Source organism: Eretmochelys imbricata, chromosome 14 (assembly GCF_965152235.1).
Source record: "Eretmochelys imbricata isolate rEreImb1 chromosome 14, rEreImb1.hap1, whole genome shotgun sequence".
In the NCBI taxonomy this organism is placed as follows: domain Eukaryota; kingdom Metazoa; phylum Chordata; order Testudines; family Cheloniidae; genus Eretmochelys; species Eretmochelys imbricata.
The window spans coordinates 2,838,125-2,849,472 of record NC_135585.1 but is presented as its reverse complement, the minus strand read 5'-3'; positions in this window follow the sequence as shown (position 1 = coordinate 2,849,472).

The window sequence follows — 11,348 nt, the reverse complement described above, 5'->3', positions numbered from 1 at the left end:
AATCGGCTCCTGGGCGGAGACTCGGCCGGGGGCGTGGTGGGGACGTGTCCAGGTGGCATCTCCTGCGGGGAGCCCAGGGTGTTGTCTGACGGGTGGCGTATTGCTCGGGAGAGGGAGTGGGGTGGCGCTGGCCAGAACGCAGGCAGAGGTTGCGCCAGCTTCTCTGCCCCACACATGTGGGGGGCCGGCACAGAGCATTGCACTGACTGCAGCGGGGTGGCCCGTGGCCTGTATCTGGGGCTGAGAGCCAGAGCCCCTGCACAGCGCGGGGTGGGGGGTGGATAAAATGAGACACAGTCAAACCCCTGCTCTGCCCTTTCCCCCATCAGAGTCCCTGACTTCAGGGCGACTCTTCTGGACGTGCGACGCTGGTGGAGACTTCGTGCTGGATGGAGGGAGACGGACCTTAGCTGCGTGTGAGCGCAGCGAGCGACGAGCAGGGGCTGACTTCTGCCCACCTGCCTTTGCTAAGTGTGTCCCGGGAAGGGTTTTGGAGCCAGCTCCGAATCATAGAATCATAGAATATCAGGGTTGGAGGGGACCTCAGGAGGTCATCTAGTCCAACCCCCTGCTCAAAGCAGGACCGATCCCCGACTAAATCATCCCAGCCAGGGCTTTGTCAAGCCTGACCTTAAAAACTTCTAGGGAAGGAGATTCTACCACCTCCCTAGGTAACGCATTCCAGTGTTTCACCACCCTCCTAGTGAAAAAGTTTTTCCTAATATCCAACCTAAACCTCCTCCACTGCAACTTGAGACCATTACTCTTTGTTCTGTCATCAGCTACCACTGAGAACAGTCTAGATCCATCCTCTTTGGAACCCCCTTTCAGGTAGTTGAAAGCAGCTATCAAATCCCCCCTCATTCTTTTTTGCAGACTAAACAATCCCAGTTCCCTCAGCCTCTCCTCATAAGTCATGTGTTCCAGTCCCCTAATCATTTTTGTTGCCCTCCGCTGGACTCTTTCCAATTTTTCCACATCCTTCTTGTAGTGTGGAGCCCAAAACTGGACACAGTACTCCAGATGAGGCCTCACCAGTGTCGAATAGAGGGGAACGATCACGTCCCTCGATCTGCTGGCAATGCCCCTACTTATACATCCCAAAATGCCAATGGCCTTCTTGGCAACAAGGGCACACTGTTGACTCATATCCAACTTCTCGTCCACTGTAACCCCTAGGTCCTTTTCTGCAGAACTGCTGCTGAGCCATTTGGTCCCTAGTCTGTAGCGATGCATGGGATTCTTCCGTCCTAAGTGCAGGACTCTGCACTTGTCCTTGTTGAACCTCATCAGATTTCTTTTGGCCCAGTCCTCCAATTTGTCTAGGTCCCTCTGTATCCTATCACTGCCCTCCAGTGTATCTACCACTCCTCCCAGTTTAGTGTCATCTGCAAACTTGCTGAGGGTGCAATCCACACCATCCTCCAGATCATTTATGAAGATATTGAACAAAACCGGCCCCAGGACCGACCCCTGGGGCACTCCACTTGATACCGGCTGCCAACTAGACATGGAGCCATTGATCACTACCCGTTGAGCCCGACAATCTAGCCAGCTTTCTATCCACCTTATAGTCCATTCATCCAGCCCATACTTCTTTAACTTGCTGGCAAGAATACTGTGGGAGACCGTGTCAAAAGCTTTGCTAAAGTCAAGGAGCAACACGGCCGCTGCTTTCCCCTCATCCACAGAGCCAGTTATCTCATCATAGAAGGCGATTAGATTAGTGAGGCATGACTTGCCCTTGGTGAATCCATGCTGACTGTTCCTGATCACTTTCCTCTCCTCTAAGTGCTTCAGAATTGATTCCTTGAGGACCTGCTCCATGATTTTTCCAGGGACTGAGGTGAGGCTGACTGGCCTGTAGTTCCCAGGATCCTCCTTCTTCCCTTTTTTAAAGATGGGCACTACATTAGCCTTTTTCCAGTCATCTGGGACCTCCCCCCGATCGCCATGAGTTTTCAAAGATAATGGCCAATGGCTCTGCAATCACATCCGCCAACTCCTTTAGCGCTCTCGGGTGCAACGCATCCAGCCCCATGGACTTGTGCTCATCCAGCTTTTCTAAATAGTCCCGAACCACCTCTTTCTCCACAGAGGGCTGGTCACCTCCTCCCCATGCTGTGCTGCCCAGTGCAGTAGTCTGGGAGCTGACCTTGTTAGTGAAGACAGAGGGAAAAAAAGGATTGAGTACATTAGCTTTTTCCACATCCTCTGTCACTAGGTTGCCTCCCTCATTCAGTAAGGGGCCCACGCTTTCCTTGAATTTCTCCTTGTTGCTAACATACCTGAAGAAACCCTTCTTGTTACTCTTAACATCTCTTGCTAGCTGCAACTCCAGGTGTGATTTGGCCTTCCTGATTTCACTCCTGCATGCCCGAGCAATATTTTTATACTCATCCCTGGTCATTTGTCCAATCTTCCACTTCTTGTAAGCTTCTTTTTTGTATTTAAGAGCAGCAAGGATTTCACTGTTAAGCCAAGCTGGTCGCCTGCCATATTTGCTATTCTTTCTACACATCGGGATGGTTTGTCCCTGTAACCTCAATAAGGATTCTTTAAAATACAGCCAGCTCTTCTGGACTCCTTTCCCCCTCATGTTATTCATAGAATCATAGAATCATAGAATCTCAGGGTTGGAAGGGACCCCTGAAGGTCATCTAGTCCAACCCCCTGCTCGAAGCAGGACCAATTCCCAGTTAAATCATCCCAGCCAGGGCTTTGTCAAGCCTGACCTTAAAAACTTCCAAGGAAGGAGATTCCACCACCTCCCTAGGCAACGCATTCCAGTGTTTCACCACCCTCTTAGTGAAAAAGTTTTTCCTAATATCCAATCTAAACCTCCCCCACTGCAACTTGAAGCCATTACTCCTCGTTCTGTCATCTGCTACCATTGAGAACAGTCTAGAGCCATCCTCTTTGGAACCCCCTTTCAGGTAGTTGAAAGCAGCTATCAAATCCCCCCTCATTCTTCTCTTCTGCAGGCTAAACAATCCCAGCTCCCTCAGCCTCTCCTCATAAGTCATGTGTTCTAGACCCCTAATCATTTTTGTTGCCCTTCGTTGGACTCTCTCCAATTTATCCACATCCTTCTTGTAGTGTGGGGCCCAAAACTGGACACAGTACTCCAGATGAGGCCTCACCAATGTCGAATAGAGGGGGACGATCACGTCCCTCGATCTGCTCGCTATGCCCCTACGTATACATCCCAAAATGCCATTGGCCTTCTTGGCAACAAGGGCACACTGCTGACTCATATCCAGCTTCTCGTCCACTGTCACCCCTAGGTCCTTTTCCGCAGAACTGCTGCCTAGCCATTCGGTCCCTAGTCTGTAGCGGTGCATTGGATTCTTCCGTCCTAAGTGCAGGACCCTGCACTTATCCTTATTGAACCTCATCAGATTTCTTTTGGCCCAATCCTCCAATTTGTCTAGGTCCTTCTGTATCCTATCCCTCCCCTCCAGCGTATCTACCACTCCTCCCAGTTTAGTATCGTCCGCAAATTTGCTGAGAGTGCAATCCACACCATCCTCCAGATCATTTATGAAGATATTGAACAAAACCGGCCCCAGGACCGACCCCTGGGGCACTCCACTTGACACCGGCTGCCAACTAGACATGGAGCCATTGATCACTACCCGTTGAGCCCGACAATCTAGCCAGCTTTCTACCCACCCTATAGTGCATTCATCCAGCCCATACTTCCTTAACTTGCTGACAAGAATACTGTGGGAGACCGTGTCAAAAGCTTTGCTAAAGTCAAGAAACAATACATCCACTGCTTTCCCTTCATCCACAGAACCAGTAATCTCATGATAAAAGGCGATTAGATTAGTCAGGCATGACCTTCCCTTGGTGAATCCATGCTGGCTGTTCCTGATCACTTTCCTTTCATGCAAGTACTTTGCAAGTACTTTGCTAAAGTCAAGAAACAATACAAGTACTTTGCAAGTACTTTGCAAGTACTTTGCTAAAGTCAAGAAACAATACATCCACTGCTTTCCCTTCATCCACAGAACCAGTAATCTCATGATAAAAGGCGATTAGATTAGTCAGGCATGACCTTCCCTTGGTGAATCCATGCTGGCTGTTCCTGATCACTTTCCTTTCATGCAAGTACTTCAAGATTGATTCTTTGAGGACCTGCTCCATGATTTTTCCAGGGACTGAGGTGAGGCTGACTGGCCTGTAGTTCCCAGGATCCTCCTTCTTCCCTTTTTTAAAGATTGGCACTACATTAGCCTTTTTCCAGTCATCCGGGACTTCCCCGGTTCGCCACGAGTTTTCAAAGATAATGGCCAATGGCTCTGCAATCACAGCCGCCAATTCCTTCAGCACTCTCGGATGCAACTCGTCCGGCCCCATGGACTTGTGCACGTCCAGCTTTTCTAAATAGTCCCTAACCACCTCTATCTCCACAGAGGGCTGGCCATCTCTTCCCCATTTTGTGATGCCCAGCGTAGCAGTCTGGGAGCTGTCCTTGTTAGTGAAAACAGAGGCAAAAAAAGCATTGAGTACATTAGCTTTTTCCACATCCTCTGTCACTAGGTTGCCTCCCTCATTCAGTAAGGGGCCCACACTTTCCTTGGCTTTCTTCTTGTTGCCAACATACCTGAAGAAACCCTTCTTGTTACTCTTGACATCTCTCGCTAGCTGCAGCTCCAGGTGCGATTTGGCCCTCCTGATTTCATTCCTACATGCCCGAGCAATATTTTTATACTCTTCCCTGGTCATATGTCCAACCTTCCACTTCTTGTAAGCTTCTTTTTTATGTTTAAGATCCGCTAGGATTTCACCGTTAAGCCAAGCCGGTCGCCTGCCATATTTACTATTCTTTCGACTCATCGGGATGGTTTGTCCCTGTAATCTCAACAGGGATTCCTTGAAATACAGCCAGCTCTCCTGGACTCCTTTCCCCTTCAAGTTAGTCCCCCAGGGGATCCTGGCCATCCGTTCCCTGAGGGAGTTGAAGTCTGCTTTCCTGAAGTCCAGGGTCCGTATCCTGCTGCTTACCTTTCTTCCCTGCGTCAGGATCCTGAACTCAACCAACTCATGGTCACTGCCTCCCAGATTCCCATCCACTTTTGCTTCCCCCACTAATTCTACCTGGTTTGTGAGCAGCAGGTCAAGAAAAGCGCCCCCCCTAGTTGGCTCCTCTAGCACTTGCACCAGGAAATTGTCCCCTACGCTTTCCAAAAACTTCCTGGATTGTCTATGCACCGCAGTATTGCTTTCCCAGCAGATATCAGGAAAATTAAAGTCACCCATGAGAATCAGGGCATGCGATCTAGTAGCTTCCGTGAGCTGCCGGAAGAAAGCCTCATCTACCTCATCCCCCTCATTCTCCCAGGGGATCTTGCCCATCAGTTCCCTGAGGGAGTCAAAGTCTGCTTTTCTGAAGTCCAGGGTCTGTATTCTGCTGCTCTCCTTTCTTCCTTGTGTTAGGATCCTGAACTCGACCATTTCATGGTCACTGCCTCCCAGGTTCCCATCCACTTTTGCTTCCCCTACTAATTCTTCCCGGTTTGTGAGCAGCAGGTCAAGAAGAGCTCTGCCCCTAGTTGGTTCCTCCAGCACTTGCACAAGGAAATTGTCCCCTACATTTTCCAAAAACTTCCTGGATTGCCTGTGCACCGCTGTATTGCTCTCCCAGCAGATATCAGGGTGATTGAAGTCTCCCATGAGAACTGGGGCCTGCGATCTAGTAACTTCTGCGAGTTGCCAGAAGAAAGCCTCGTCCACCTCATCCCCCTGGTCCGGTGGTCTATAGTAGACTCCCACCACGACATCACCCTTTTTGCTCACACTTCTAAACTTAATCCAGAGACTCTCAGGTTTTTCTGCAGTTTCATACTTGAGCTCTGAGCAGTCATACTGCTCCCTTACATAGAGTGCAACTCCCCCACCTTTTCTGCCCTGCCTGTCCTTCCTGAACAGTTTATATCCATCCATGACAGTACTCCAGTCATGTGAGTTATCCCACCAAGTCTCCATTATTCCAATCACATCATAATTCTTCGACTGTGCCACGACTTCCAGTTCTCCCTGCTTGTTTCCCAGGCTTTGTGCATTTGTATATAGGCACTTGAGGTAACCTGCTAATCGCCCCTCTTTCTCAGTATGAGGCAGGAGCCCTCCCCTCTCATGCGCTCCTGCTCATGCCTCCTCCCGGTATTCCACTTCCCGACTTACCTCAGGGCTTTGGTCTCCTTCTTCCGGTGAACCTAGTTTAAAGCCCTCCTCACTAGGTTAGCCAGCCTGCTTGCGAAGATGCTCTTCCCTCTTCGTTAGGTGGAGCCCGTCCTGCCTAGCACTCCTTCTTGGAACACCATCCCATGGTCAAAGAATCCAAAGCCTTCTCTCCGACACACCTGCGTCTGCTAGAATCCTCTGCTAGAAAGGAGGCTCAGTGGCTGGTGAATCCCTCCCTCTGCTGTCCCAGCTGGCGGAGCCTGGTCTGGCTTGGCTGGTGTGTGAGGAGCTGACCCCGAGCCCAGCTCTGCTGGTGGGCTCTCCAGAGAGGGAATGGGCAGGGCACCTGGGCTTCTGGTGGGTGAACAGGAACATTGCCGTGAGACGGGCAAGGGGCTGTGCTCCAGTTAGCCTGGGAGCTGTGTCTCCGGTGCCGTGGGTACCACCCCATGATGAGCCATCTCTCCGGCACTGCGGGCACGGCCCCGGGGTGAGCCATGTCTCTGGTGCCGTGGGCCCTGCTTGTTCCTGGGAGCTCCCCCCAGGCAAAATGACCCAGAAGCCAAAGAGCAAACGGGGCCTGTCGTCTCCCTGCTTTGCCGTGCAGGGTCGCTGCGCTCGGTGGTGCAGCAAGCCGGCAGAAAGAGGGGCCCTGCCTCAAGCAGTGTCCATTCCGAGTTAGGAGCCAGTCTCAGCAGCTGTCCTGCTCTGAGATGCCCGTTCCAACCACTCCATCCTGTGGCCATCACTGGCTCGTGCCCAGCGTGGCTAGTGGTTTCTCTCTCTCTAGGTCCATCTGCCTGCATCCGGGTTCCCCGCACCTCTGTTGGGCTGTCCCAAGGTCTAGCACCTTGTGTTTCCCTTGCTGTCATTCTATCCCTCGCTGTCCCCCAGCCTATTCATCGCTGCTTTGCATGTACCCCCTACCCCCATGGCCAAGCTCTTTTAGCCTTTCCTCCTCCGGGGGTCCCTGCAGCTCCCTGGTCACTTTGGTTGCCTTTCTCTCGGCTCCCTGCAGAGCCAGCCTTGTGCCGCTGGGCGCCCTGGGCTGGCGAGGGGCCTGGCTCCTGGAGCCGGCTATCTGGCTGTGGTGTTTTTACGGCAGTCGGCGTGGAGCAAGCCGGCTGGCCTCTGAGTCGTGGCTGGGCCCCCATGGCAGCTCCTGTGCCTTCCTGCTGCTTCCTCCTGGTATAATTACGCCGTTTGTTCCCGGCGGCTCTGGAGCAGCATAGTAATACTCAGCTGCAGCTCGTCAGGCGGGTGCTGGTGGGGGTTCCTGCGGGAAGCGGCTGAGCTGCTGGCATCGAGCGTGCACAAAGCAAGTTCACAGCTCGGCAACAAAAGCCGCCAATGTTCTCTCCACAGGTGCCCCGTAAACCCTCTGCATGAAGGGCCCTTGTGTCTGCCATTGACTGCTCTCGAGGCCAGCGGGGGCTGGATGGCTCTGCTGGGCTCCCTGCTCGGGGCAGGCTTGCTCGGCGGCTCCTCTCGCTTACCCTGGCCGCAGCAGCGATGCTCTGGGCTCCCTGGGGAGGTGGGGGGTGCATCCACGTGAGCATCACACCCTGCTGCTCCCTGGGCTTTTCTGAAAGGCTCCGAACCTCCTGGGAGAGGCCAGCACGTTGGGCCGGGGGAAGCCCTGGTGACTTGCCTGCAGCAGAGGGGAGACGCGGGGTTGGCCCATTACCGGTACTCACAGTACTTCTCTCTCCTGGTGCTTTACTGCTTGTGGCCAGAGCTGGGTTCCTTCCCAGCCTGGGTCCCCGGCTCCTGTTCCCCCTCACCTGGAGGTGCTGGGCTCATCCCCCGCGCCCCGTCTTCCTGGGGCTGCGGCACCGTCCCAGCCAGCGGGATATTTGTGAGGAGATGCCGTGCTGGGCCAGGCCCCAAGCGATGGGATGGCACCAGGGGTCGGGGATGGGACAGGGCCATCTTCAGTCCTCGTCTGCATGGGGCATGAGAAGGAACCGGGGCCTGCGGAGCCCTTCGAGAGACGGGCACCGGCTTCCTTCCTGTTTGCTGGGGGATGGGAGGTTTTGCAGCTGACCTGCCCCTGAGCGGGTCCCCAGGCCGGGAGCACAGTCTGCTAGCACAGGGCTTTTCAGCTGGAGGAACAGCACGTCCGGTGACCTGCCCGAATTCCTGCCGCAGCTGTGGCGTTCTGCCTGCCTAAAATGCCCCTCGTGCGGTTTGAGTAGAAGGCCGTGTCCTTCTTCTTCCTCCCACCCCGATGTGATGCTGGCAGAACAAAACTGCTGTGGCGGCCAACCCCAGAGCTGGCTGCATCGGTGCCGTCCCCGGGTGACCCTTGCACCTTCATGTAGGTTAATCTCTGTTTAGCTGGTAACATCCACCTCCCCCATCTGGGATTCTGGGAGCGTGCACCAGCGCCCTGGAAAAGGACCTCCCCATGGACAGGAGCCAGGTCCAGCCCCACCCTGCAGCCCCCAGACTCGCAGCTCCCCCCACGTCCCTCCCCTCCCCTCCGCTCTACGGCCTCCCGGTGTGTGTGCAAAGCCACTAATTGAGGGCGTAGTAAATCAAAGAGAACCATCCTTGGATCCTTCGCTGAGAGCATCCTGCATGGACCCTACAGAACCTGGGGGCTGCTGGATGAAATTGACTCTGCACGTAGAGATTGCGGGGGGGTGGGGGCATGAAGGACCCAGCCCATTTCAGGCCATGTAGGAGAGATTCAGCAAGTGAATGGTGCCAGGAAGCAACCTGGGAACCCACGTGGGCTGCAGAGACCAGTGCTCGTGGGGCAGGGAGCTGAGGAGCAGCAGGGGCTGCTTCTGCTCCTTGCCTCATCCTCTGAGGAACCGGCCCGTGTTGGAATTGCTTGGCAGGGCTAAAGCAGGATCCCAGAGGAAGGGATGGTGGCTAGAAATCCCCTGGGACAGGCCAGTGTGGCTCCCCAACTGGGCGCAGTGCTGGAGTACCAGCTTACCAAGGGGCGTGGGGGATTCGCCATCACGGACCGTTCGGGGATGTTCTCCTGACAATTCTGCTGTGGGATTGTTTCAGGGCAGGCCTCTGCTAGGAATCTGTGAATTATTGTCATGGCAACAGTGCGGCGCCCAGGTACCTGCTGTGTCTTCCAGTGAGTGCTAGGCCCCGCAGAGGCTGAGACCTGTTTGCGTGTGCAGTGAGGACGCACGTGTACCCGGACATCCTCGGCATGCACACGCGTGAGCGGGAACACGCACACGCGTGAGCGGGAACACGCACACGCGTGAGCGGGAACATGCACACGCGTGAGCGGGAACACGCACACGCGTGAGCGGGAACACGCACACGGATGCACACAGGTGCACGCACACACTGGCATGGACACAGGTGTGCGTACACAGACCGAGGCTTTAGGAAGCCAGTTAACGGCTTCCTCGGGGGTTGTATAAACGGGCGTGAATGGCAAATCTGCTCTTTCGCTTTGAAAAGTGTCTCCTGCCCCCTGACCGCAGCGCCTGGCGGCCCGGGGTTCAGCTGTTCTTTTTGCTTTCTTTGCAGTGAAACTAATTCTGACCGGTTCAGTTGTTCTCTCTAAGTCTTTTCCAAATGGGCGTCCCTGTGGTTAGCAGGCGACGGGGCCCCAGGCCGGTGCCCCCTGGGCCAGGGGATCGGCCCTAGAGCAATTGGCCTGCGGCTACCTGTCTGTGGTGCAGCAGTGCCCCCCTGTGGACGGTGGGCGTAATGCAGCATCTCCCCTCTTTCCGGCTCCCTCCTGGGCTGCATTCGGGGTACTCTGCTAAGCCTCAAGCCCTGGCCTTCAGCGCCTGTTCACGGCCACCGTGGGCCGCTGGCTGTGCTGGGGCTGCCCTCCGGGGCCAGCTCGGGAGCCAAGGGGGTGTCGTGTACATCCAGGGGCACAGCAGCTGGGTCGGGAGGCCTGGCCTGGGACTGTTTTTTGCCTCCTCACACAGTGTGTCCATGGACTCTTCCTGTCAGAGGTGGCTCAACCCCTGCTCGGTCCACACTGGGGTCAGTGCCGCGGGGCTCCCAGCCCTGCCCCGGACTCTCACCATGGCCAGGCTCCCTGACGCAGCTCCCTGGTATTGTCCCCTCTCTGTCTTGCCTCTGTCCCCCAAGGGAGACGCTCTGCATTTGTCGCCTGCCCCCCTAATCTCTCCTCCCCCCATGTTTGTCTCCCTGCAGACGGCACCCCCCTTAGCGAGCTCTCCTGGTCCTCGTCACTCGCCGTGGTGGCGCTTTCCTTCTCTGGTCTCTTTACCTTCATCTTCCTCATGTTGGCCTGTCTGTGCTGCAAGAAGGGAGACATTGGCTTCAAAGTAAGTGCTCCAAAGAGGGGGTCCCAGCCCGGCTCGGGGGGGGGGAGGGGATTAGGGGAAGGGGTCCCAGCCTGGCTTGTGGGGGGGAATGTGGGAAGAGGGGACCAGCCTGGCTCGGGTGAGGGATGAGGGGAAGGGGTCCCAGCCTGGCTCGGGGCAGGGGGGAATGTGGAAAGAGGAGACCACCCTGGCTCAGGGGGGATGAGGGGAAGGGGTCCCAGCCTGGTTTCGGGGTGGGGAATGTGGAAAGACGGGACCAGCCTGGCGTGGGCGGGGAATGAGGGGAAGGGGTCCCAGCCTGGCTTGGGGAGCGGGGGGCGGGGGGATGTGGTAAGAGGAGACCAGCCTGGCTTGGGCGGGGGATGAGGGGAAGAGGTCGCAGCCTGGCTTGGGGGGGGCGGGGAATGTGGAAAGAGGAGACCAGCCTGGCTCGGGGCGGGATGAGGGGAAGGGTCCCAGCCTGGTTCGGGGGGGGGAATGTAGGAAGAGGGGACCAGCCTGGCGTGGGCGGGGGATGAGGGGAAGGGGTCCCAGCCTGGCTTGGGGAGCGGGGGGATGTGGTAAGAGGAGACCAGCCTGGCTTGGGTGGGGGATGAGGGGAAGAGGTCGCAGCCTGGCTTGGGGGGGGCGGGGAATGTGGAAAGAGGAGACCAGCCTGGCTCGGGGCGGGATGAGGGGAAGGGTCCCAGCCTGGTTCGGGCGGGGGGGGAATGTAGGAAGAGGGGACCAGCCTGGCGTGGGCGGGGGATGAGGGGAAGGGGTCCCAGCCTGGCTCAGGGGGTGGAGTGGATGAGGGGAAGGGGTCCCAGCCTGGCTAGAGGGGATGAGGGGAGAGGGGACCAGCCAGCGATGTGGCTGTGCGTGCAG